Source organism: Amphiura filiformis, chromosome 10 (assembly GCF_039555335.1).
Source record: "Amphiura filiformis chromosome 10, Afil_fr2py, whole genome shotgun sequence".
NCBI lineage: Eukaryota > Metazoa > Echinodermata > Ophiuroidea > Amphilepidida > Amphiuridae > Amphiura > Amphiura filiformis.
Window position 1 is genome coordinate 40,929,454 of NC_092637.1, and position 25,540 is coordinate 40,954,993.

General features: G+C 36.7%; 3 non-coding genes across 3 annotated transcripts; all 3 read right to left on the reverse strand.

The window, feature by feature from the left end:
* Positions 1–23,156: 23,156 nt before the first annotated feature.
* On the reverse strand, positions 23,157–23,238 carry Trnal-aag (transfer RNA leucine (anticodon AAG)). Its single transcript has one exon. It is a non-coding gene; the product is annotated as a tRNA-Leu (tRNA).
* A 297-nt stretch (positions 23,239–23,535) lies between these two features.
* On the reverse strand, positions 23,536–23,617 carry Trnal-aag (transfer RNA leucine (anticodon AAG)). Its single transcript has one exon. It is a non-coding gene; the product is annotated as a tRNA-Leu (tRNA).
* Positions 23,618–23,859: 242 nt separating this feature from the next.
* Trnal-aag (transfer RNA leucine (anticodon AAG)) lies at positions 23,860–23,941 on the reverse strand. The gene has a single exon. It is a non-coding gene; the product is annotated as a tRNA-Leu (tRNA).
* Between the last annotated feature and the right edge of the window lie 1,599 nt (positions 23,942–25,540).

Consider the following 25,540-nt stretch of genomic DNA (forward strand, 5'->3'; position numbering starts at 1 on the left):
AAATCGCATCCACTGGAAATCCATTCTAAAATACATATTATGCATTAGCATGACATGATTATAATGGCCTATAGGCTATGCTTAATCATGATGGTCGGAAAAATAAGTTAATAATAGGGGCCTAATGCAAAATGTTGCACCAAATGGCTTTTATTTTGAGGATAATACCCCCCCCCCTCACAACTCGGGTCCGTTGAAATCTATTATGCCGAAAATAATACCAATAAATAAGTGTAAACTTTTACACAAAATAACTTTATTGTGCCTTTCATTAATTTTTTGAAAAGTTCCCCAACTTCTGAGAGAGCACATCCCCCCATCAGGTACCCTTCTCCGTCAAAAAGAAAAGGCTAACTTGCAAGTATCCATATAGGCCTAATTGAGCAGGTTCATACCCATAGCATTTGCGGCCCAGAAGTCAGGTCCGCAGGAAATTTGTTATGAATTACAGGCCTATCTTTCATAGATATAGACCTATGCCTATAGGCCTATTATAGCAGATCCCCCTCAAGCACCCCTTGCGTTGACACAAAAAAGGCTACACTTAGGCTGAATTGTAGGAGCACAAGTAGGCCTATTCATTTAAAACTAAAAATTTGCAGCTCAGTTGGAAATCTGTAAAAAGTATATAAAAAAATGCTCCGAAAATAACCAATAAACATGTTGCACCAAATGGCTCCATTGGGGCCTTCACATTGAAAAAAAAAGTCTAATTCGGAGGGGTGAGGGGCACATCGCCCTCAGACAACCCTAGCGGCGCTGCCACGCCGATGTTCAACATTTTGAAATTTTGTTCAGTTCAGCCCCGGCGGTCTCGGAATCTAGAAACGCCATGTAAATAATAACGATGATAATAATTTTGGGAAATAAAAATGTTTTAATGAAATAGTAAATAAAAATGTTTCTAGTTTCTTCTTGGTAGGCCCTATTAGTTGAAATTGTTTCCATGAGTCGGGGCCTGAACAATTAATTTACTGCTACCCATATAATGTTGCAGTTCAAGTATAAATACTCTATGAAATATAAATGTAAAAGTTTTGGTGCATTCATCACCACATGTTGAGTTTTGATGTGTACGGAGAAATGAAAGTCTGCAAAATGTCGTCGAGGAAGCACAGTTATTCTGCAGCATTTAAGCTCAAAGTTATGAAAAAGAGCAACAAAATTTCTTTTAGCATTCCCCGATTTCTCACGTTTAATATAAATAGTGCAGGCCTACCCCGAGCCTGCGCTTTAATTCATAAATTGGATAGTAAAATTAGCAGGCACTAAACTTGGGCTAGCTACAACCCTGATTAGGCCTACTCGCAAAATTATTCCCGCTGCGCCGGTTCACGTTCACCAACATTTACTAATATCGTTTGCGGCTGGGTTTTGAGACTAGGGAGTATGTGATTTATGAGACGTCTCTGAATTATGATACTGTCAGGTGTCTCGGCACTGAAGAGTCTTTGATATCAGAGACGTCTTTGAATTAGCAGTGCCCCCGAACTGAAATGTAGACTGCTTTTTTCGACTTCTCTGCTCGTGAATATTGCACTGCGAAATTTAAACATTTCTTTTGTATACTTAGATAGGTAACTTCAAATCAAATAATTTTACGATCCACACCACTTATAAGAAACTGAAACCAAAACCGAAACTGACTGACACAAATGTTCGGTTTTAAACAAAAGGTAGAAACAATGAGTTCGATATCTTATGATTCAAGTGGTTAGGCAGGACAATAGGAAACCACGTGACCAAAACCAAAACCAAAACTAAAACTATATATTTGAAATGAGGCAATGTCTTCCAATTCATGAAAACAAATAGATAATCAGCTTATCAGATTAAAAGCTTAGAGGGAAGGTATTGCTGCTCAGCGAGTGTTTGTAATTATCAGAATGTTTTCTCCAAATTCATTCTCTAATGATCTCGCTAATTTGTTGTACATGTGTTTGCATGACAACAGAACAAATTTGAATTTTAAAGTAGTATTTCGTGATCCTTGCATGATCTTTTTATAGGATATGATCATTAGATAATGACCCGGGGGGGTCACTCCCATTGTGGCCTGCACACCATCCGCGATAATCAACTTTTGAAAAACACCCTAAACAAGGATTTAACCCTTGGCTAAAACGACACCCTAAACACGGATTTTCTTCCTTGCATCAAATTTCATACCCTTTTTTCCAATATTTCATGTTTTTGACACCCTAAACACGTTACGCGCGTATCGTGCCTACCCACGAAAAACTACCCTTTTTACGCGTTTTCATTATCGCGGATGGTGTACAGGCCACAATGGGAGTGACCCCCCCCCTCCGGGATAATGACCCAGCAAACACATGACGTTTTACAGAAATGTTAATGTCGGGTTATATAAAGGGTATAAAAACATTCCAAAATATTTTACAACAACGTTTTTTTTTCTTTTTATGACTTTTATATAACCCAATTAAATGTTATTAAAACGTTTTGAATAAACGTTTTAAGAACATTTTTGTGTTTGCTGGGATCCACGAAAAAACCGATTCCCAAAATTTCAGTTAAATCCGATTTCGCATTTGCCATTTATGCATCTAGGTAGTCATAAAAGATGAATAAAAAAGTATATGGTCATGGCTAAAATTTTGAGATACAACTTGTGGAATGGGATTGATGTTTTGTAATTGCCCATACTGGAGTCCGCATTACTAAACCTATATTTTTGAGCAAATTTTTATTTCTAAAAAGATTCAAAAGTTTTCCAAAAATTTCACAAAGAAGGTTTCAAATCAAATATTCCTAAATAGGCCCTTATTTATGGTTTGATAACAAAATGTGCACCAAAACACTCATTTTCATAAAATTTTTCTTAATTTTACCTTGGCGACTGCTGCCACTTTCAACATTTTAACTCAATATTTTGGGTTAAAATTACCAGAAATCTTGAATTTCTGGCAGTTTTTACTAATATTATTTCATAATTTTTGGCAACAAAATAATAACGAAATTAAACTTTGACCGAAATCGTATATTATCAGTTTAATGTGAATAATTGGTAATAATAAGTAGTAGGCCTATTAAGTATCAAATAGTAATAAGTAGAATACCTTTCATCATACTGTGTATTAACACGTTTTCGGTAGTGAAAAATTAAAAAGGATTTTACCAAATTTTTTGTCGAACTGCACGACCCGACGATTAACAATGCCCACGCTAGCCATGGGTTCTAAATTCAACAACCTCGTTCGAGCCAAAAATTGCTCTTACAAAAATGATAAAGAACATCTCTATCAGAAGACGCTCATGTTTTCAATGCATTTGACAAAAATAATGTAAAAATCTTGATGAATTTGTACTTTTCGTGTACGGTAAAATCAATGAATATGCCTTTAACGAGTTTTGCAAGTTTTCTTATAGATTCTTATTTTTCCCCACCAAATGTTAATTGTCAATATCAAATAATTAAATACCCCCTTTTAAACATGTTTAATTTTGAGCCGAACTGATGACAAAGTCGGTATTGCATTTTAACACGTAAACGGTGAATGCTTGCATGATCAAGGGGAATGAGTCACATGTCGGCAATTTTCAATAAGTTTTAAAATCGTTTCAACAGTTTATGAAATACGAATGTTACATTTTAATGCAAACCCCATCAAAAGTGGACATCTGGTACTGGCTTATAATTATGAGAAATTTAGCAATGTTTTTACCATTATCTCAAAAGCAATGAGCGACATCCGACTCATCCCCTTGATCATGTCGATCGTTAAGGGGGAACTACACCCCTGGCCAATTTTGTGCCTATTTTTGCATTTTTCTCAAAAATGATAGCACATTGGTGACAAGTAAGATATGTATATTATAGGGGCAAGGACTACAACTACTGCACTAAAAATTCAGCAACTCAAAGCAAGTAGTTATTGATTTATTGATCAAATATTGGTTTCCCTCATTTTTGACTGTAACTCCACAACTGTTGTCTGTGCTGAAATAAAATTTCCAGTGCAGTAGTTGAAGTCCTTGCCCCTATAATATACATATCTTACTTGTCCCCAATGCGCTATAATTTTTGAGAAAAATGCAAAAATAGGCACAAAATTGGGTAGGGGTGTAGTACCCCCTTAATGACGTCGATTGGCTCGATGAGCTAGCAGCATCTCGTAGATATTTCAGCCACAAAATAATTAATTCTCCGGATGCAAAGATTAAATTTCAAATCTCTGATTTCAGTTCATTGAAGTAATTCATAGTAGTTGCGATATCCTCAATTTCAGCAAATTGTTTCAATATTGCTTTAAAGTCTTGATTTTTGTAGCCTCTACGTAAAACATATTAAATAATTCCCCTTCCCAAATAAATAAAGATTACGTGACCAATCGACCTAAATAAAGATCACGTGACCAATCGACCTAATTCAGTCACCTGATGATGTCCGATGGTTTCGGACGAAACATCGTGTTAACGAAACGTAAGTTCCAGTATTTGATTTATTTCTGTACTCTTAAATAAAGATTGTGTATGTTTTCGACCTACTATAACTATAATTGGTAATAAAACTAATAATAATGTGTCAGTTTGTAACGAGGAAAGCCTATAGTTTTGTCGATAACTGTTATATTAAAAAGAGATAACTAATAAAATAGTCTGTCTGTCTGGGAACATTATAATTTGTCATGAGTATACTACCTCCGTTGAATAGATTCATCAGGTTTGTTCAGCAAATAGACATTTTGGATTTTAGTTTGACAAAACCAAGTGAATATTTGGTACTCACTACAATATTTCGTCCTACTCGTCGGAGGACTTCATCAGGTATGACTGATATGGTCATCTGATCCACTTTCCCGGGAAACAAGTTTGAGTGGTTTCCACGTTATAGACTGGGAATAATCTAAGATCCTTGGGCGGGAACACGACAGAAGATCTAGAGAAGTTCGGGAAGCAATGGAGATAAGGAGACGGGGCACCAAGACCCTAAACAGAGAAGAGGGCACATACCTCTTAAGTCACGTCTACGATCCACTTTTGAAGTCTGCAAAAGAGACTAAGCAACTCTGGAAACCACTCAAACTTGTTTCCCGGGAAAGTGGATCAGATGACCATATCAGTCATGCCTGATGAAGTCCTCCGATGAGTAGGACGAAATATTGTAGTGAGTACCAAATATTCACTTGGTTTTGTCAAACTAAAATCCAAAATGTCTATTTGCTGAACAAACCTGATGAATCTATTCAACGGAGGTAGTATACTCATGACAAATTATAATGTTCCCAGACAGACAGACTATTTTATTAGTTATCTCTTTTTAATATAACAGGTGGACTAACTGGATAAGGGTCATACTATCGCCCGGTGCCCCTGGCAGCTACGGGATAAAATCAAAAAAAGATTCGGCGTGAAAATCTGACAGGGTATGATCTTCCACCAGGAATACTTGAGTCCACAAGTCCACAGTACAGTGGTCATAGTTGCCACCCGGCACTGCGGATTCGAACTGATCGGACACACGCCCGGGTATGGCACTCTCTGACTACTACCGCGACTTATATTTCGGAAACAAAAAGAAGCTCGATGGTCGCCATTTTCCTTATAATATGATGGCGCCATTGCTGCTGTGGACAGTTTCCTGAAGGTCCAAGACGCCGCTTTCTTCACAGAGATCCTTATGCTCCATGACCGCTGAACTAAGTGTGTTAATGTAGGAGGGGATTATTATATTTGACCCTGAATACCTTAGGGCATGAACTTATCAATCACCTCTCGTATAATTAAAGAACTCATTAAATACCCATGTTTATATTTTTCATACTACCGGTTTTTTTTCTAAAAGTTTAAACTGACATTCAGCACAAAGACCCAACTAACCTTGAATTTTCGATGTGTGACACACATCTTCATCAGAAGAAGTCCTAGGATGTTGTGATGGACTTGCCCTTTTGTTGATCATTGGCGACTTTTGGTCGAATGAGGGCGTGGTAGAGGGTTGGCAATTCCAGTCCTTGATCACGATTTAGTTCTGGCGTTTTCTTCTTGATCTGGAGGGCCTCCCGCACTAAACGGGGGTACTCACGATCATCCTTGGCTAAAACCTTGGTGGATTCCCAGTCAATATTGTGGCGATATTTGGTTTTATGCTCTGCGACAGCAGATGGTTTGCGGCTGGGGCAGTTGACTTATGCTCCTTCAGTCTTTCTCCTAGTTGTCTACCGGTCTGGCGGATGTACGAACTTGAACACTCGCCACAGGGGATCTCGTAAACCACACCTGATTTTTTCTCTGTTGGCGTGGGTACCCCTCATCATGTTGTGTGCCATCGTTTTATGGGCTACCGAAAGTCCATAAAGAGGAAGCGCCTCTCCGACCAATTGTCTCGAGCATCAATTCAGTATATCATATGTTTATCACCAGCACGTATGAACTTACATTCGAGTATTATACTACCCCGTTATTCAGATTCTTTTATACACTGTTCCAGTTTGAATGATTTAGTGTTGTTCCATACGGTAATTACAATTAATACATGGTAAAGATTGAATACATTAAGTGTTTTCCCTCATGGTAATAACAATTAATAAATAATAATAACTAATTCGTTACATTTAGTGGTTTTTAACACGGTTATTCAAATCAACAGGGGCCTTTAATTTGCCCTTGTAATCTTGAGTACAGTATAATGCATGTTAGTATTTCCATATCACATCGTTATTCAGATTCTTAGATCCATTTTCATTTAATGTGTAAACTTTGACCCTGAATTTCTCGGAATGCTCAAGGTGCCCATTGGGCCCCTTATATTCTTACTCTTATTACTCTTACTCAGATATCAATATTAAAGCAAACCATGTTACTCATACCCAACTCATAAGCAAGTTCTATCCAACTACTATATATATGTGATTAGAAGTAATACATTGTTAAAGTTGGTGTTGTTTCTCATGGTAATTACAATCAGCTGTACAATCAATTTGATATACCAAGGTAACGATTTTATTGCATAGTGGCGTATAGTGATTTTTGGTCATTTTTTTGAAAATTGGCACATATGTTTTTAATGATGTTCTCTTTCATTTTTCTAAGTCTCATCAGTCATAATTAGCTAATTAAATAGTAATTAATTAATTAAATGTGGCGTATAGTTACAAAGTGACATTTTTTGTATTCCATAGTGGCGTATCGACCATACGCCACTTTTTATACACATTTAATAATTATTAAATATCGGCAAAAATGAAAAACATCGTATGTCATAGTGGCGTACACGTATCGGACCTATACGCCACTATGGAATACGAACGACGAAAAGTAACGTCATAGGGATTACACGGCGACCGAGGTGGCGTACGGTTAACGTTAGGTTAGGGTATTTCGTTTTGTTTGTTTTTCATAGTGACGTATAGTTTTATTTTCAGTTTGCCAGGAATAGTATTTATTTATTTCTTTTGAAAAATATATAACAATAAAATCTATTTAGTTTACTACAGAAATTTCACATCATTTACAAAATATAATGAATGTCTGATTTACAACTCGATTTTAAATTGGCATTTCTTCAAACCCGATTTTCTCGAAAAGTTGTTTATTCGCGGCGCCCCACTATACGCCACTATGGAATACTGACGACGAATTAATGTAATTATTATAACAATGTCGTTACAAAAAAAATATTGTATGATAATAATACATGTATGCCTATGTATGATACTATAATAAGATGTATGATATGACATATGAATTAATATGACTAATGTCAAATCAAGTGAAACATGATATTATGTAATAATCATGAGATAAAAATGATATGGAAGAGAGATAATAACAAAGAAATAAAGGCATTTTGCCTCACCTCTTTGAGGTTAAAGATAAAAAAAACACACAAAAAACCAACAACAAACAAACAATGTCGTTACATTTAGTGTCATTAAAGTAAGCCAAACATGTCAACGAGTACGATAAAATTGCTAACATATTGAATCGCTCTTCATTAAAAATATTATTTTAATTTACAACAGTGACTAGATAGAGTTTGTAGCTCTATGTCTTGAGGATAAATAATGTGTCTTTTGCAACCTTTTATTTGGAGTGGTATATGGTAAGGGTTTCTGCTCCCATGGGTGAGGTGGTTCTCTGTTATTCTCAGCTTGAGAAGTTTGTCCTTGTCGTAATGGCTTCTGCTCCCATGGGTGAGGTGGTTCTCTGTTATTCTCTGCTTGAGGAGTTTGTCCTTGTTGTAATGCCTTCTGCTCCCATGGGTGAGGTGGTTCTCTGTTATTCTCAACTTGAGGACTTTGCACTTGTCGTAATGGCTTTTGTTCCCAAGGTCGAGGTGGTTCTGTCTTATTTTCAACTTGAGTAGTTTTCCTTTGTTTACGATATTTGCTGATGAGTGCCGCAATAGTATATAAGTAGGGATTGATTGCAGAATTAATGGGTAAGATAAATATCACCGACCATGCAAATACCGAAGGTGGCAGAGATATTACCCCACTTTGCACCAATACACCAAGCAAAATTATTGGGGACCAGCAAAAGAAATCTGTAAAAACTATGGCAGAGACTTTGGCAGTCATTTTTATCTGTTCTTTCATGCTCAGATCACGCCCTGCTCGTTTTGATGATTTGACGACAGATCGCACAAGTTCTACATAGCACACCATTATAACAATACAGCAGATGCCATTAAGACCTAAAAATAATGCCGACGCATAAAAAGAACCGGGAACATGGCCGAGAGATTCAGAATCGAAACGAACCTTGAATAAGAATAATTCCTACTTGTATGAGGATAAATCCTTTTGTATGATACTGTCTTGGTAAATCTTTCAAATTTAGCCAACGGAAGTCCGATACACACGTGAGAGTTCTCGTAAAATCTATTATTATTCCCGGATAAAGCAGAGGGTATAACACCTAATGTCAGAGAAATCAGCCAAAGAAATGTAACTACTAAAGCTGATGACTTTTTCCTCAACTTGCGATCAGAGTAAGGAAAGCGAATGTTTATGAATCTGTCAATGCTTATCAATGTCACAAAGAAAACAGAAGCTTCACTGGATACTATTGACATTCCTCCAGTCATTCTGCAGGTAATACCCTTTCTCCAAGACTCAGCTTGCATAGGAAAATGTTCACCAAAATAAATATCAGCTAATGCGATGACTAGCATATAGATACCCATGAGTAAATCAGACATCGCCAGGTTGTTAAGCAGGAATGTTTGAACTTTACCTCTTTCGTCTTTTGTTTTTTTCCTGCTTAAAACAAAAATATTTCCCACTAGGGCGTTCAAACCAATAAGCCACATCATGCCCATCAAAACCTTATCCGATAACAATCTATCACATGTCAAATACGGGGATCTAACGTCTAAAGGTATGCAATTGATATCACTTGGTACATAACATTCACAGACTTCAGTTTGGCTGACACTAATTTCTGCCTGCTTTGATAAGCCAATAAATGTATACTTATCTATCATAGTCAGTTTGTTGTCTTTTAAGTCAATAAAAGCAAGTTTCTTTAAATACGCGATATTTGGAATATTTGTAAACTGATTACCAGATAAGTCCAGCTGAAGAAGGTTGATAGTATCTTTGAATATTTGGGAATCCAAAACATGCAGCTGATTGTTTGCCATGTCCAAATACTGCAATTGTACCAATCCTTTAAATGTTTTAGGATGTAAATTTGTCAATAAGTTGTCAGTAAAAGCCAGGACTACCAACTTAATAAGCTTCCAAAATAAATTATGCTCTAATGTCGCAAATTTATTATCATCTAAAGCCAGCAATTTTAAGTTCGACAAATCCTGAAACAATATATCATCGAATGATATCAATTCATTTCCGCGAAGTGAAAACATGTTGAGGTTATAAAGTCTGAAGAACAATTGGTTTGGTAGATGTTTTATTTTGTTGTTATCGAGGACCAGTGTGATAAGATGTGTAGTGTCTTTGAACAAATCTAAATCTAAGGAAATTATTTAATTTTCACGGAGTAACGCGCTTTCAAGGTTTATCAAACCTTTTAGCACTCCTCTTGGTAAAAGTGTCAGATAATTAAAGTCCATGTTCAAAAAAGTCAGCTTGCTAGTGTTATTGAACAAATCATCATGCAATGAAATTATTTGATTCCCAGAGAATACCAACTCTTCAAGGTTTATCAACACTTTAAATAACCCTTTTGGTAAATGAGTCAGATTGTTTTCGTTCAAATGCAGGAGAGTCAAGCTAATAGTTTCACTGAACAAATCACCATGCAATGAAATTATTTGATTTCCAGAGAGTACCAACTCTTCAAGGTTTATCAACACTTTAAATAACCCTTTTGGTAAATGAGTCAGATTGTTTTCGTTCAAATGCAGGAGAGTCAAGCTAATAGTTTCACTGAACAAATCACCATGCAATGAAATTATTTGATTTCCAGAGAGTACCAACTCTTCAAGGTTTATCAACACTTTAAATAACCCTTTTGGTAAATGAGTCAGATTGTTTTCGTTCAAATGCAGGAGAGTCAAGCTAATAGTTTCACTGAACAAATCACCATGCAATGAAATTATTTGATTTCCAGAGAGTACCAACTCTTCAAGGTTTATCAACACTTTAAATAACCCTTTTGGTAAATGAGTCAGATTGTTTTCGTTCAAATGCAGGAGAGTCAAGCTAATAGTTTCACTGAACAAATCACCATGCAATGAAATTATTTGATTTCCAGAGAGTACCAACTCTTCAAGGTTTATCAACACTTTAAATAACCCTTTTGGTAAATGAGTCAGATTGTTTTCGTTCAAATGCAGGAGAGTCAAGCTAATAGTTTCACTGAACAAATCACCATGCAATGAAATTATTTGATTTCCAGAGAGTACCAACTCTTCAAGGTTTATCAACACTTTAAATAACCCTTTTGGTAAATGAGTCAGATTGTTTTCGTTCAAATGCAGGAGAGTCAAGCTAATAGTTTCACTGAACAAATCACCATGCAATGAAATTATTTGATTTCCAGAGAGTACCAACTCTTCAAGGTTTATCAACACTTTAAATAACCCTTTTGGTAAATGAGTCAGATTGTTTTCGTTCAAATGCAGGAGAGTCAAGCTAATAGTTTCACTGAACAAATCACCATGCAATGAAATTATTTGATTTCCAGAGAGTACCAACTCTTCAAGGTTTATCAACACTTTAAATAACCCTTTTGGTAAATGAGTCAGATTGTTTTCGTTCAAATGCAGGAGAGTCAAGCTAATAGTTTCACTGAACAAATCACCATGCAATGAAATTATTTGATTTCCAGAGAGTACCAACTCTTCAAGGTTTATCAACACTTTAAATAACCCTTTTGGTAAATGAGTCAGATTGTTTTCGTTCAAATGCAGGAGAGTCAAGCTAATAGTTTCACTGAACAAATCACCATGCAATGAAATTATTTGATTTCCAGAGAGTACCAACTCTTCAAGGTTTATCAACACTTTAAATAACCCTTTTGGTAAATGAGTCAGATTGTTTTCGTTCAAATGCAGGAGAGTCAGGCTAATAGTTTCCCTGAACAAATCATCATGCAATGAAATTATTTGATTTCCAGAGAGTGACAACTGTTCAAGGTTTTTCAACCCTTCGAACAACCCTCTTGGTAAATGTGTCAGATTGTTGTCCGTCAGATACAGAAAAGTCAACTTACTAGTGTTATTGAACAAATCGTCGTCTAATGAAATGATTTGATTTCCATCGAGATGCAACTTTTCAAGGCTTATCAAACCTTTGAACAACTCTCTTGGTAAAATTGTCAAGTTGTTGTTAAATAAATAGAGTAATTTCAGCTTACTAGTGGTATTGAACAAATCAGCATCTAACGAAATGATTTCATTTCTATCGAGATACAACTGTTTAAGATTTATCAATTCTTTGAACAACCCTCTTGGTAAAAGTGTCAGGCTGTTGTTGAACAGAAACAGTAAAGTCAATCTACTAGTGGTATTGAACAAATCAGCATCTAACGAAATGATTTGATTTCTATCGAGATACAACTGTTTAAGATTTATCAATCCTTTGAACAACCCTCTTGGTAAAAGTGTCAGGCTGTTGTTGAACAGAAACAGTAAAGTCAATCTACTAGTGGTATTGAACAAATCAGCATCTAACGAAATGATTTGATTTCTATCGAGATACAACTGTTTAAGATTTATCAATCCTTTGAGCAACTCTCTTGGTAAAAGTATCAGGCTGTTGTTGAACAGAAACAGTAAAGTCAATCCACTAGTGTTATTGAACAAATCAGCATCTAACGAAATGATTTCATTTCTATCAAGAGACAACTGTTTAAGGTTTGTCAATCCTTTGAGCAACCCTCTTGGTAACAGTATCAGGTTGTTGTTGGACATAAACAGTGAAGTCAACTTACTAGCGTTATTAAACAAATCATCATCTAACGAAATTATTTCATTTCCAGTGAGTGACAACTGTTCAAGGTTTATCAAACCTTTGAACAATCCTCTTGGTAAAACGGTTAGGTTGTTGTCCTTCAGATTCAGTATAGCCAAGTTACTAGTGTTATTGAACAAATCCTCATCTAATGAAAGTATTTGATTTCCAGAGAGTAATAATTCTGCAAGGTTTATCAACACTTTAAATAACCCTCTTGGTAGAAGAGTCAGATTGTTGTCGTTCAAATGCAGGAAAGTCAGGCTAATAGTTTCACTGAACAAATCATCATCCAATGAAATTATTTGATTTCTAGAGAGTATGAGCTGTTCAAGGTTTGTCAACCCTTCGAACAACCCTCTTGATAAATGTGTCAGATTGTTGTCGTTCAGATACAATAAAGTCAACTTACGAGTGTTATGAAACAAATCATCATCTAATGAAACTATTTGATTTCTAGAGAGTAACAATTGTTCAAGGTTGGTCAAGCCTTTGAACAACCCTCTTGGTAAACGTGTCAGATTGTTGTTGTTCAGATATAGTACAATCAACTTACTAGTGTTATGAAACAAATCATCATTCAATGAAATTATTTGATTTCTAGAGAGTAACAACTGTTCAAGGTTGGTCAAGCCTTTGGACAACCCTCTTGGTAAATGTGTCAGATTGTTGTCGTTCAGATATAGTATAGCCAACCTACTAGTGTTATGAAACAAATCATCATCTACAAACATTATTTGATTTCCAGTGAGTAACAACATTTTAAGGTTTGTCAAACCCTTGAACAACCCTCTTGGTAAAGCGGTCAGGTTGTTATTGTACATTTTCAATGAAATCAACTTACTAGAGTTATTGAACAAATCCCCATCTAATGAATTGATTTGATTCCCAGAGAGTAACAATTCGCTAAGGTTTATCAAATCTTTGAACAACCCTCTCGGTAAAAGTGTCAGTTTGTTGTCGATCAGACCCAGTGATGTCAGCTTACGCATTTCATTGAACAAATCATAATCCAATGACATTATTTCGTTTCTTGAAAGATCTAACTTTTGAAGGCTTGTCAACCCTTTCAACAACCCACTTGGTATAATTGTCAGGCTGTTGTTGACAACGGTTAGGTTAGTCAGCCTAGTTGTGCCAAGAAACATCTTATAATCAAGTGAACTGAGTTGGTTACCATCTAACTGTAATAAAACAAGTTGTGGCAAATCTTGAAATAAATCAATGGCTATGGTGACCAGGTCATTATACTCCAAATGCAAACGCGATAGGAATTTTAAACCTGTAAACACCTGGGATTGTAGTCTAGATAATTTGTTCAAACTGATATCAATCTTCACCAGACGTGTCAAACTTATGAAAGCATGTGGGTAGACTTCTACTATATTATGTTCCGATAGGTCTAATGTATCGATGCCATCTGGGTAACTTATCAAAGCTGTGTGGCTATCCTTGGGGTTGTGGCACGTGGATTTTACATATCTGTTACCAACAGTAGCATTGCAATCAGGTAGAGTATCAAAAGAGCAAGCATATTCAAAGACCGGCAGGCAAAGAATAGTATGATTGAATTCATGTGTATCACAATGTTTTATGTCTTGCAAAACAGACTGTTGCAGTTCAACGTCATGTTCTGGGCAGGAAAGAAAAGATGGACCAGTAATTGGTATGCTGTTGAAAGGGACAGTGGTATCACCATGCAGAAAGAGCTTAACCTTTGTGTGCGAGAACACAATGGCACATGATTCATTTTTTAGCAACAACCACGTATCTATTCTGACAATCCAATAGGTCCCCTTGCTTCTCTACGTACATAAAGATATCAGTTGCCATAGTATCAGGTATAGTTAATATTAGTACTGCCGATGAAGCTGTTATTTGTAAGCTGCAAGTTTTGAACGGATCGCCAGTCAAAGCTCCAAATTGTCCAAATAGAGAAGGCGGAGAAATGATAAAAGAGCATTCTAAACTCTCTGAGTCAGTAGTTTTCCAGAGACGGACAACTTGCAAGTTTGCAATGACATGAGATACCAGATTAAAAAAGATAAATGCAACAAGAATTGGAGTAATGTTGATTCGGAATATGCTCAAAGTTGCCATTTTGAAGTTAATTTCGAATGTGCTGTAAATTAAAAAAAAAACCTCTCTTAGTATTTGATACTTACTACTTAACTTTTCACAGAACATCGCTCACAAAACTTGCAAAATAAATAATTCAAAATAATTAACTATATACCTGTTCTAGACGACCAAATGGTTTGTAATTCAGCCTCAATATTCAATTTTCCACAATTTTCCACAATTTTCCACAATATAATGAGCTCATCAAAAGTGCCTGTCCATAATTGGAACTTTATTCCGCAATACGAAGAATGTGAAACATTTGTCAAATGAGTTATGTGGTACGAAGTACTTACAGTGTAATAATGACTACACGATGATATTATAATGACATACTTGTATCATTTACATAATTATTTTGATATATAACATCAAACGACAAGTTTAATGTGTGTGATAAAGAAAATTTGAGCTTTATATTAGATTTGTCCTAGGTTGCTTCAAATCTTCAGGCTAGAAAGATTATTTCACCGTTCACAACTTTGATATGTTTGATTTCAAATGATGGTACCGAAGGCTTGAAAGAAACTCAGGTTAGACACTGATAACTCAGGTTTAGACACTGATAACTCAGGTTTAGACACTGATTCAGTATATCGATGTGATTGATATCCGATGCCCCTAAATGGCTTTATATGGTAAACTTGAGATAGATGACAGCGTCACAATTTCTGCTGACGAGTTAAAACGTTCAAAGGGTGCGTTCAACAATCCAGTGGGTCTACTTTATTGCACTGAGGTTACAACCGTTGCCGTAATCAAGACCGTGTTTCAAGATGTCACTGTCGGGAATGTACCTGTTTTAAACGCAAAGAGAAAGGTAGCGTTTAACGTATGGTTGTCAATGTAAATCACACACATAAGAGCGATCATCCAACATGGGGTAGGCGGGTTGTTTGTAAAGGGGTCTAGCTAGTTTTTGACGGCCCCGATGAACTAGCGTAACAGAAGATACTCAAAGAGACAAGAGCATTGGAGTATGAAGAGTAGAAATATGAAGAATAGCTATTAGTTCTCGACCAAGTAATATGCGCAATACCTAGTCTGACCGAGAAATAAAAATAATAATTCCTCGACCAGGAATTGAACCCGGGATCACCCTTAGTTCTGCAGAATGTGGAAAAGCTTTAACATTGGCACAAATATACCTTCTGATGTGCTGAACATTATCTAGATATGGGGTTAAATTAATTTTCCAAGATGGCATGAAAAAGTTCATATAGGGATCAAATTCAAAATTTATCCTGACGCCATCCATCGAAAAACTTATAATAAACGTCTCAAAGAAAGTAACTAACCCCTCTTAAATAATGACCATTATTCAAAAACGGGTGATTGTATTACAAATCTGTAAAATGTGTTGGAAGCAGAATTTATTTCTGCACAAGTTACCCGAAGGTCATTAAGGACAAAACGTGTTTGTCACTAAAATGATACTCCTTCCACAAATTACGCAGCACGATGACATCACTTGCACACATGCATGTAGCTAAAGCTGTATACAAGTGTCATTTACGGTATGCAACGAAATACGTTCAAAATGATGCTGGTTTCGCTCATTTAGCGTTTACAAATATGTAACTTGGTCACAAGGACCATTGGCTAGTAGCACAGACGTCACATGACCAACTCGAAGTCAATGATCATACAAAGGTCATTATGACCGAAAATGTGATTTCCTGTGACCTTCATTCAAATGTAACCTCGGTTTGAGGCATCTGGTCTGTAAGATGGGTTTTTTTACACAGCCGTGACGTTAGTCACGGCTGTGTCTTTTTCTTACAGGTTCTTACACAGCCGTGACGTTAGTCACGGCTGACGTCACGGCTGTGTCTTTTTTCTTACAGGTTCTTTCTTCTTTCTTTCTTTCTGTCAACCATTACATTTGCTCTAGCACTCACATGCTTACATCGATTTTGACCTAACTTGGTCACAATGATCACTGACCGTGCCCCTACATGTCACATGAAACTTGTGGGGTCAAAGGTCACGCAGGGGTCATAGGGGTCAAAAACGTGATTTCAACTAAAAATGCATCTTCTCCTACAGATTACGTACGACAGTGACACCACTTGCACACATGCATTGTTATTAACCAGTGTCTATATGGTGTACACAGATTTGGGGTCAAATGTCATTAAGGGGTCACTTCCGTTATAAAACGAAAAACCTTCACATATTTTTATTAGCTAAGTAAAACATAGCGCAGTAACGGTATGTTCACATATGATCTGCAGTTACCCAATGTATATGTGGTATTTTTTTTAATTGGGGTCAAAGCTCATTAAGGGGTCACTTCCGGTATAAAAAGAAATACCTTTAAAATGCATCTTCTTCCACAAATTATGTGGGACAGAGATGCCACTTGCACACATGCATTGTTAGTACCCAGTGTCTATGGGGTGTACACAGATTTGGGGTCAAAGGTCATTAAGGGGCCACTTCCGGTAGAAATTGAAATATCTTCAAAAAAAATTTATTAGCTAAGAAAACATAGGAGAGTAATGGTATGTTCACACATGAATTGTGTTTAACCAATGTATATATGATATTTTTTATTTGGGGTCAAAGGTCATTAAGGGGTCATTTCCGGTATAAAACGAAATACCTTTAAAATGCATTTTCTCCCACAAATTACTCAGGACAGTGATGCCACTTACACACATGCATTGTTATTACCCAGTGTTTATGGGGTGTACACAGATTTGGGGTCAAAGGTCATTAAGGGCCACTTCCGGTCTGAGACGAAAAACTTTCAAAATGCCCTTCTGCCACAAATAACATGGCAAAATAATGCCACGTGCACGCATACATTGACATTAGCCAATGCCTATGGGGTTTTCATATATTTTGGGGTCAAAGGTCATTAAGAGGTCACAACACGGCTGTGTTCGTGGTCTTAGACCACAGCTAAGTCTAGTTTCTTCTTCTTCTTCTTTCTGTCAACCATTACATTTGCTCTAGCACTCACATGCTTACATCGATTTTGACCTAACTTGGTCACAATGATCAATGACCATGCCCCTACATGTCACATGAAACTCATGGGGTCAAAGGTCACGCAGGGGTCATATGGGTCAAAAACGTGATTTCAACTCAAAATGCTTCTTCTCTCACAACTTACGTAGGACAGCGACCCCACTTGCACACATGAATTGTCATTACCCAATGTCTATGTGGTGTACACAGATTTGGGGTCAAAGGTCATTAAGGGGTCACTTCCGGTATAAAACGAAAAACCTTCAAAAATTTGTATTAGCTAAGTAAAACATAGCACAGTAACGGTTTGTTCACATATGATCAGCAGTCACCCAATGTATATGTGGTATTTTTTTTTATTTGGGGTCAAAGCTCATTAAGGGGTCACTTCCGGTATAAAAAGAAATACCTTTAAAATGCATCTTCTTCCACAAATTATGTGGGACAGAGACGCCACTTGCACACATGCATTGTTATTACCCAGTGTCTATGGGGTGTACACAGATTCGGGGTCAAAGGTCATTAAGGGGTCACTTCCGGTATAAAACGAAATACCTTCAAAAATTTTTATTAGCTAAGTAAAACATGGGACAGTAACGGTATGCTCACACATGATCTGCAGTCACCCAATGTATATGTGGTATTTTTTGTATTTGGGGTCAAATCTCATTAAGGGTCACTTCCGGTATAAAACGAAATACCTTTAAAATGCATCTTCTTCCACAGATTATGTGGGACAGAGACGCCACTTGCACACATGCATTGTTATTACCCAGTGTCTATGGGGTGTACACATATTCGGGGTCAAAGGTTATTAAGGGGTCACTTCCGGTATAAAACGAAATACCTTCAAAAATTTTTATTAGCTAAGTAAAACATGGGACAGTAACGGTATGCTCACACATGATCTGCAGTCACCCAATGTATATGTGGTATTTTTGTATTTGGGGTCAAATCTCATTAAGGGGTCACTTCCGGTATAAAACGAAATACCTTTAAAATGCATCTTCTTCCACAGATTATGTGGGACAGAGACGCCACTTGCACACATGAATTGTTATTACCCAGTGTCTATGGGGTGTACACAGATTTGGGGTCAAAGGTCATTAAGGGGTCACTTCCGGTATAAAACGAAAAACCTTCAAAAATTTTATTTGCTAAGAAAAACATAGGACAGTAACGGTATGTTCACACATGAATTGTGGTTACCCAGTTTATATGTGGTATTATTTTATTTGGGGTCAAAGGTCATTAAGGGGTCACTTCCCGAATAAAACGAAATACCTTTAAAATGCTTCTTCTTCCACAAATTACGTAGGACAGTGACGCCACTTGCACGCATGCATTGTTATAACACAGTGTCTATATAGTGTACACACATTTCTGGTCAAAGGTCAGTAAGGGGTCACTTCCGGTATAAAACGATATACCTTCAAAATACCCTTCTGCCACAAAAGCATAGCAAAGTGATGCCACGTGGACACGTGCATTGACATTAGCCAATGTCTATCGGGTTTTCATATATTTTGGGGTCAAAGGTGATTAAGGGGTCACAACACGGCTGTGTTCGTGGTCTTAGACCACAGCTAATTCTTTCTTCTTCTTCTTCTTTCTTCTTCTGTCAACCATTACATTTGCTCTAGCACTCACATACTTACATCGATTTTGACCTAACTTGGTCACAATGATCATTGACCGTGCCCCTACATGTCACGTGAAACTTGTGGGGTCAAAGGTCACAGAGGGTCATAGGGGTCAAAAACGTGATTTCAACTAAAATGCATCTTCTCTCACAACTTACGTATGACAGCGACGCCACTTGCACACATCAATTGTTATTGCCCAGTGTCTATGTGGTGTACACAGATTTGGGGTCAAAGGTCATTAAGGGGTCACTTCCGGTATAAAACGAAATACCTTCAAAAATTTTTATTAGCTAAACAAAACATAGGACAGTAACGGTATGTTCACATATGGGTTATAGTTACCCAGTGTATATGTGGTATTTTTTCATTTGGGGTTAAATGTCATTAAGGGGTCACTTCCGGTATAAAACGAAATACCTTTAAAATGCATCTACTCCCACAAATTACGTAGGTCAGTATCGCCACTTGCACACATGCATTGTTATTACCCAGTGTCAATGTGGTGAACATAGATATGGGGTCAAAGGTCATTAAGGGGTCACTTCTGGTATAAAACGAAATACCTTGAAAATTTTTATTAGCTAAACAAAACATAGGACAGTAACGGTATGTTCACATATGGGTTACAGTAACCCAGTGTATATGTGGTATTTTTTCATTTGGGGTTAAATGTCATTAAGGGGTCACTTCCGGTATAAAACAAAATACCTTTAAAATGCATCTACTCCCACAAATTACGTAGGTCAGTATCGCCACTTGCACACATGCATTGTTATTACCCAGAGTCAATGTGGTGTACACATATATGGGGTCAAAGGTCATTAAGGGGTCACTTCCGGTATAAATCGAAATATCTTTTAAAAATTTTTATTAGCTAAGAAAAACATAGGAGAAAGATGGTATGTTTACATATGAATTGTGTTTACCCTATGTGTATGTGGTATTTTTTAATTTCGGGTCAAAGGTCATTAAGGGGTTACTTCCGGTCTGAGATGAAAAACCTTCAAAATGCGCCTTCTGCCACAAATAACATGGTGTAGTGATTCCACGTGCACATGTGCATGACATTAGCCAATGTCTATGGTGTTTTCATATATTTTGGGGTCAAAGGTCATTAAGGGATCACGACACGGCTGTGTTCGTGGTCTTAGACCACAGCTAAGTCTAGTTCTTTCTTTTTTTGCGTGTAATTGACGGATGTGCAAAGAGGAGCATTTGAATTCGCCTCGGTTCGAGGAATCTGGGCTCTGGGATATTTTTTTTTCTATTTTTACCTCTTTTTTCTCAGTTCTCAGTGTATTGTAGGCTCCTTCTATTCTTTATATATTGGTACGGCCAAATTATGCATAAAAGCGTATAGGTAGGTATACGCGGAACAGAGCATCATACGTCGTTTATCAGTCGTTTATTTTTAAAACCTTCCTTATCACACCCACCTCGTGACTCTAATTCAATATATCGATCATCACGCAGTATTAGCAGAGTGACAGAGAAAACAACGTTTGGAATTAATTCGCTTTTCAATCAAATTACCGTCCTAAGCTTAAAATACACGTTGAATTATCTTTTCCGATTATCTTGATGGACATTTCTACCTCTTTTCAAAATTATTTATATTCGTGCTGCAAAATATAATGGTATCACCAAGAACTAAAATCTAAAGCTGAATTTTATACTACATCGCTGAGCAACGAGTCAATAATATTAAAACGCGCTGCTGCATTGGACAAACTAATCATCGCTCAGCAATGAAATATGATTTCATACAGCAGTTACTTTTCATTTTCCTATACACAATACACAGTACTCTCACCATTGACGCGTGACCTCTACAAACAGTGTATGTTATAGGTATAGGGCATTGCCTAGTTAACGTCACTGTGTGAAAAATAACCGGCCAATATTTAAAGTACTCTCTGAAATTCTAGAAAATATAGTCCTAAAAATTTTCTGTGTAAATCGAATGCATCTTTTACTGACTATCACTCACACTCCCACAACCAAATAGTTTTTCATCAAAATGGAAACAGAATTGACATAGCCTCCAAAATTACCAAAATTCTAGAAACCATCGAACAGAGAGTTCAAGGGTCATTCAAATACCCAAAAAAGTAGATTGTGCTTAAAACCTCACCTATGTATTTCTCAGGTCATAATGATTCAGGAAAATTTAGTTTGACCTATCTGTGATGTACCGTTTTCGAGTTAAAAGGTCCAAATTAATGTCAACAGTGGTCAAAATTTAAAACATGCTCCGAATTTGATGAACATAGTAATTCATAATAAGTTAACATACCTATGGTGCTTCATTCTAAGCTTAATCGCAAAATATGTCATGTTCAATAGGCATCAATAGGAGTTGATGGTCTTCGATCTAATTTCCCCGTGCAACCTTTGGAAACAAACATCCTATATTATGTGAAACTATTTGAGACCATTTTGATAAAATTTTGAGCATTTTTTTCAAATTTAACCCCTGCGAAGGTCAAAACTTGACCTTCGACCTTATAACTCGAAAACAGATAATCACAGATAGGTCAGACTGTACTTTTCTGAATCATTATGACCTGAGGGATACATTGGTGTATTTTCAATCACATTTTGAGCACAAATTTAACCCATGTAAACTTTACTCCATGTTTATGCATGGGTTCCAGTGGTCCATAATTTTTTTAATATATTTTCATACACTCCTAGATAGTGAGAACCAATCAGAGCAAGCGTTAGTAAATTACTAGCCGTTCATAAATATTGTATAATTGCACGGGCGCGCACTCCGCGTAGTACTCGCAGTGCTTTCAGGCGCATACGCGCAGTGCTTTCAAGCGCATTCATTTTTCTTGCGGGTGGATGCATTTATATTTGCTTGTATTTTTTAACAGTTCGAGTGACAATATTTTGTTATAAAAGTAGCAAATATCGGAGGATTTTTTTTCTTGTGTATGAAATAGGGTAATAAATGCGTATCACTTGATGCGTTTAATGCACTCCCCTTCGGGGCTCGTGCATTAGACGCATCAACATCTCAGTACTCGTGCATTATTTTGTACAATTTCACTCCAAACAAGTTATACGCATTTATTAACCTATAACTGAAATTAATCATTGTGATCCAAAGAATCTACATGCCCAGTCTTGTGATTTTATAAACGCTGCTCCCTTATGGTGTTACCCTGACTCATTAAAATAGAAAACGTTACAGCTGAAAAAAACACACCAGATGATACTAACTTTACTTCATCCTATGTACCCAGGAAACCAGCTCGTTATTCCATTGCAAACTGGCAAGGAAAGCAACAAGTTTCAACAAGCCTCACCTTAACTCTCCAGTTTGAAACCTTGTCCAATTTATTTTAGCTGATAATTCGATTCAGTTCTAACATTACTGGCGGACACACGATAGATCGCCCGATAAATAACTTTATGTCATTTAATTGGACTTCACGTACACAGAACTTTATTTAGTTGAAAGGCTCAGCTTCTATCTGATACCCTTTATTTTTTGGTAGAGTGAAATTTTATTCCAAGTTTTAGTTCAGTAAAATTTGCTAATTTACGACTACACATTGTACCATTTAAATTCACAGTTTTTTAAATAATTTAATGATATGTAGATGTAATGGTCCTTTACCTACTGAAACATGTAGTTCTTTCAACCAATTTGTCATTCAAAGTATAAAAAAAATCTAATATTTGAAAGAACCATTTTCAGTCATCTCCAAAATACTAGCGAGTCCTGTGAAAAGAAAATCGAGGTCAATCTATTCAAAGTGTATGACCTGATAACTGACTGTTGTGGTGGATATTTGGTTCATTGATTGCTATTATTATATGGGTGAATGGACATGCCACAAAAGGATTGGTTGTCTGCATAGGGCCCGCAGTTAAGCATTTTTTGTTGGAACTGGCCGGTAACTATTGGGCGATCTATACGTAGTGTATCCACCAGTAATGAAAAATGTCTACCACTATTACACGCATGTCATTATACTATATCTATAAATATAAAATATGAAAAAGTATATGGAAGCGGTGGGGTCCGAACCCACGCCATCGAAATAACTGGTGCCTTAAACCAGCGCCTTAGACCGCTCGGCCACGCTACCAGGTGAATTTAAATAAACAAACACATTAATTAAAAAAATAACAATAAACTAATAATAAACAATAAAAATAAATAAATAAAAAGGAAATAAATAAATAAATGAATAAATTAGTTATTCAATAAAAATTTTACAGCTTTAAAATATAGATTGTCGAACGCTACAACTTACTTTTCTTTATTTAGCATTAGAAACATGTGTTTCAATATCATCAAAAGGCGTATAATGGTCGAAAAGTAGAGCAGGAAGCATTCAAACATGATTCCAGATGCAGATATTAAAAAGATATAAAAAAGGACATGGCAGCGGTGGGATTCGAACCCACGCCATCGAAATGACTGGTGCCTTAAACCAGCGCCTTAGACCGCTCGGCCACGCTACCAATTGGTGTACATTAAAATAAACAAGTAAATAAGCAAATACCGATTATGTTCCGCTCCAACAAAAACAGGGAAAACTTCACCAAACACTTTGGTTACCGCTTTGCTATACCAAAAAAGTGACTAGATTTTCGTATTTTTAAGATATTTGAAAAAAAAAAAAAATGGTCAAAGTCATCAAAGAAAAGTGTCAGTACTATAAAATTATAATAAAAAAATACATAAAGTGAAGTTAAAAATAATGTGGCAGCGGTGGGATTCGAACCCACGCCATCGAAATGACTGGTGCCTTAAACCAGCGCCTTAGACCGCTCGGCCACGCTACCAGATGAGTATGCAACTAAGCAGTAGATGGAATTATTCAATTTATCAAATACAAAGTTCAAGAGATAGCGCATGTATTTGTTTCCGTGTTATCGACATAGGCCTACTGCACGGAAATGATAAGCTCTGATCTTAGAACGGAATGCAATTGGAATATATAATCTCTAAATGCGAAATGGATCAAAACATGCATTGCTTTTCAGCACTCCTTGTCATTGTTTGCAATAATTTTGTCAATAGTAACAATAGGTTTTGGCCCCCGGTATTGGAATTTCCTATAGACGAATCCAACGAGCCAAGTCATGGTCAGGATTTGGTCGGCCATGACGGGTCCCCGCATGCATCACACTGGTGTAGTGACTGCCCAATTGGGTGGATTAAGGGTGTACTACACCCCTGTGGTGAATTTGTGACTATTTTTGCATTTTTCTCAAAAATAATGAAACACTGGTAATAAAAGTTATGTATATTATTGGGGCAAGGAATCCAATTACTACACTGAAATTTCAGTGACTCAAGACAAGCGGTTCAGTATATATGATAGGAAATGAGGTACATCGTAGCGGTACCTTATTTCTTATCATAAATAACGAACCGCTTGTCTTGGGTCACTGAAATGCCAGTGTAGTAATTGGATTCCTTGCCCCTATAATATACATAACTTTTGTTACCACTGTGGTATTAGTTTTTGAGAAAAATGCAAAAATAGTCACAAATTTATCGAGGGGTGTAGTACCCTTAAAGCCGCTTAAAATTCGATGTTAGATTCTTGTGTGTTGTATTCTGTCATTATTCTTTTGTCTACGTGTAACACAGGTGATAGAATGCAGTTTAAAATACCCTCCAAGGCCGCATTATTTCACATTTTATGTGAGATTGAGCCGACGGGGACCCAACTTTGGCAGCCATTAAGGGAGTGTTCATAAATACTTTGGTGGGGGGGGGCTGGAATTTTTTTTTCATGTCGAAAATTTTTTTAACCCCCTCTTCGCGAACCCAAAACGTTTTTGACCCCCCCTCTTAATGGACCTAAAACTTTTTTGACCCCCCCCCCCTCATATAGGTTCAAAACTATTTTGACCACCCCCCCCCATCATCATGTACCATCAAATGGCAGAGGAAACATATAAAATGATACTACAATTTGTATTCATGTGCAATGAAATTGTACCCATGTCATTGATATAAAATATGTGGAATTGTGGAAATGTTTTAAAGTACCGGTAGCATAAGTATGTTTATGCAACCCAATATTTAACCATACATTTATGATTGGAATCAGTGGTGACGGAAGCATTACAATTTTGGGGTTCAGGGGACGAGTATATTATTTTGTTCTTGTTTTCCTGAGACATTTTGTTGCGGCGAAGCGTACTAAAATTTTAGCCCAAAATACAGGGACGTACCCAGTTTTCTTGGTCGGGGGGGGGGGGAGGAATACAATTTCGGGGGCACAGACGAAACAAGACATTGCAGTTGCAAATACATATACCAGTTTTGTTTTTAAGAGAGACTGTACATGTATTTGAGCTTCCAAAAAAGGCTTTATTGGGACAAAAAGCCTGCAAACATTGTGTATTTCACCCATGATGGGATGAATT